This window comes from Octopus bimaculoides, chromosome 20 (assembly GCF_001194135.2).
Source record: "Octopus bimaculoides isolate UCB-OBI-ISO-001 chromosome 20, ASM119413v2, whole genome shotgun sequence".
Lineage (NCBI taxonomy): Eukaryota > Metazoa > Mollusca > Cephalopoda > Octopoda > Octopodidae > Octopus > Octopus bimaculoides.
Window position 1 is genome coordinate 12,208,534 of NC_069000.1, and position 3,601 is coordinate 12,212,134.

Below are 3,601 nucleotides of genomic sequence, written 5' to 3' on the forward strand. Positions count from 1 at the left end.
TTATTATTATTATTATCATTATTATTATTATTATTATTATTATTATTATTATTATTATTATTATTATTATTATCATTATTATTATTATTATTATTATTATTATTATTATTATTAGTAGTAGTAGTAGTAGTAAGGCGGTGAGCAGAGAGAATCGTTAGCACACCGGGCGAAATGCTTAGTGGTATTTCGTCTGCCGCTACGTTCTGCGTTCAAACACCGCCGAGGTCGACTTTGCCTTTCATCCTTTCAGGGGTCGATAAATTAAGTACCAGTGATACACTGGGGATCGATATAATCGACTTGTCCCCATCCCCACGAATTTGAGGCCTTGTGCCTCCCTCCAGTAGAAAGGATTCGTATTATAATTATTGTTAGTGAGGGTGACGAGCTGGCAGAATCGTTAACACGCCGGACGAAATGCTTAGCGGTATTTCGTCCGCTGCTACGTTCTGAGTTCAAGTTCTGCCGAGGTCGACTTTGTCTTTCATCTTTTCGGGGTCGATAAATCAAGTATCAGTGAGACAGTGGAGTCGATGTAGTCGACTAATCCCACCCACCCCACCAAAAATTTCAGGCCGTTGTGCCTATAGTAGAAAGGTTTTAAAATCCTTCTCCTCCTCCTCCTCCTCCTCCTCGTCGTCGTCGTCGTCGTCGTCGTCTTCATTTTTATCTTAGGCACACCGTTCAGTTTGCGACACTCCCTTCAACAGCTGTTAAAAAGAGACGACGACGATTTCGGCACCTTCCGATGCCATCGTTCCCGCCATATGAACCGTGCAGCATTGATGGTAACAGGGAATGGTCCACATTCTTTTGGGCTCACACTGTATAATTAGTGTAATCTATCCGCCCCCCCCCCATCATCCTTGCAAGCCATCACAACAAACAACTGTTATAACTCCAATTACGCATCAAGTATTTTCATTTAACTACTTCCTAGGCTTTTATTGTTCCTCTAGCTTTGGTATTTAACTCACATGCTTCGACTATTTCTATGACGAACCCTTTTCTGTCTCCTTCACAATTTAATGAATTTATGCTCAGAAATTCTTCATAGATGCAACCTCATCCATGTAGAGTACATGGATCTAATTATAGCCGGCACTCCGTCCGATAACTGGTACAGCCTTTAAAATAATAACTATACCACGTTAACTATATATATTAATAATAATGAAGCAAATAAATCTTCATAGCAGCCCGGCTAGCTCAGTCGGTAGAGCACGAGACTCTTAATCTCGGGGTCGTGGGTTCGAGCCCCACGTTGGGCGAATGTTGTTTTGGCTGCAGCTCTGAGTTGAAACTATATATATATATAAAAAATATTTTGAGAAACTAATATACAGCAAGTAATGTTATCAAACCATTATGCAAAAGGTACAAAATTTAAACTTTACTGTACTTCAAAATCAATAAAATGTTTTCCTTCTCAGTACAATCAACAAAATTATTTCTATACCCATTACTTTAAAATAAATTTTTTTTTTAACTACTTCAACTTAAACATCAACGTACTGTAATAAACCAATAATGTATATACTTAATTAAATCAAAAATAATTTAAATAAAATTATCCTCTCAAAATTATCCTGCTCGTGAAATTAACTTGCAAGTGGCTGAGCACTCCACAGACACGCTTACCTTAAGTATAGTTTTCAAGAAAATTCAACGTGACACAATGTAAGATAGCTGGCCCTTTGAATTACAGGTACAACTCATTTTTGTCAGTTGTGTGGACTTGAGCAGCGAGAAATAAAGTGTCTCGCTCAAGGACAAATATGACGCAAGAAATTGAACTCATGGTCTTAATACTCTTATACTTAATTCGCTGAATAATTAATGCGCGGAACACTCCCTCCCTAACGACTAAGCCACGCGTCTTCACATCTAATTCTAAACTCACGACATATCAGTCTACTGGAAGCACTGTTCGGAGTGCCACTTTCGTGCCTCACGTAATTCTCTAAGCCCTTCGTCTTTTAGGATCCTCTTTCATATACTCACTCCATACAGCTTTACTAAAGTCACCGTTAATTCATGAACTAGAACATTTGTGTCAAATCTCACCATGCTATAATATCAGTGCGTTACGCCATTACAGCAAGATGGCTTGAGAACACGAGAGCTTCCTCCAAATCCACCTGCACTGTCTAACCATTAACGCCATACAGAAGGTATTAATTTTAATTTTGTTTACGAGAGGGAAATGGGAATGTATCGCATATGATTTTTTCCAAAACATTAACCGCGGTAAATGAAGAGAACGAGGTTTTGTGCGCGCGTGTTTTTGCGTGCTTGCTTGTATACACGCATTATATGTATGCATGTATGTATGTATGTATGTATGTATGTATGTATGTATGTATCACAGAAACAAACCTTAATATTGCACAACGTGATATATTACGAAACTACTAACATATTGTTTTTCATCGTTTGACAACAGGTGTTGCTTTGGTTTCGCCGCTGTAAGTTAGAGGTTGGGCAAACAGCGAAGACAGGATATGCGGTAGGTTTGATAGAGGAAACTCTTGAACGCAGTGCTCCGGTATGGCCGCAGTCCAATGACCAGAGTCAGAAAAAGCGTAAAAGATTATAATAAGTTAGTAAAATTTCAAAATGCATCCTTTTATTTACCATGCACTCAATATGATTACGATGGAACGAAGGCAGCGAGCTGGCAGAATCGTTAGCACGCCGGGCGAAATGCCTATCGGTATTTTGTCTGTCTTTACGTTCTGAGTTCAAATTCCGCCGAGGTCGACTTTGCCCATTAATCCTTTCGGGGTCGAGAAAGTAAGGTCCAGTTGCATACTGGGGTAGATCTAATTGACTGGCCCCCTTCCCCAAAATTTCGGGCCTTGTGCCTAGAGTACAAAAGAATTGTCAGCACGCCTAGCAAAGTGCCTAGCGGCATTTCGCTCGTCTTTACGTTCTCAGTTCAATTCCCACTGATCGACTTTGCATTTCATCCTTTCAAGATCGATAAAATAAGAATCAGCTGAGCACTGGGGTCGATCTAATTGACTTACTCTCTACCCTGAAGTTGCTGGCCCTGAGCCAAAATTTAAAACCAGTATGATTACAGTGGAAAACATTATATATGTCGACACGCAGCTTCAAATGCAATCCCTTCGACATACCCACACACGTTGGCACGAAGATACACACATACACAAACACACATGTTGTTGGGCACCTACACAGGAAACGCTTGGGAATAGAGAAAGTCTTTGACGTTTCGAGCCTACGCTTTTCAACTGAAAGGAACACAGAAAGAAGCAAGGAGAAAAAAATATATAAATGTAGTGGTCAGCGATCTATCATGGCGAATATATATATATATATATATATATATACTACCGTACAAGTGATTATAGGATCTCTAGGAATGATAAAAAAAAGGTACTAAAACCTATTTGAAAATGATACCAGGCCTACCATCCCAACAGGAAGTGTAAAAAATCGTGTTAACTGGAACGACTCATGTACTGAGAAGAGCATTATCATTGTGAAAACGACATCCATTCATAAATTTATTTATTTATTAATTTTTTTTTTTACATATGTATTTTACCTGTGAATTTGCGTGTGTAAACTG

At 39.0% G+C, this 3,601-nt stretch overlaps 1 non-coding gene across 1 annotated transcript; it reads left to right on the forward strand.

Moving 5' to 3' along the window:
• The first annotated feature begins 1,198 nt into the window (after window positions 1-1,198).
• Window positions 1,199-1,271, forward strand: Trnak-cuu (transfer RNA lysine (anticodon CUU)). Its single transcript has one exon. It is a non-coding gene; the product is annotated as a tRNA-Lys (tRNA).
• The last annotated feature ends 2,330 nt before the right edge of the window (window positions 1,272-3,601 follow it).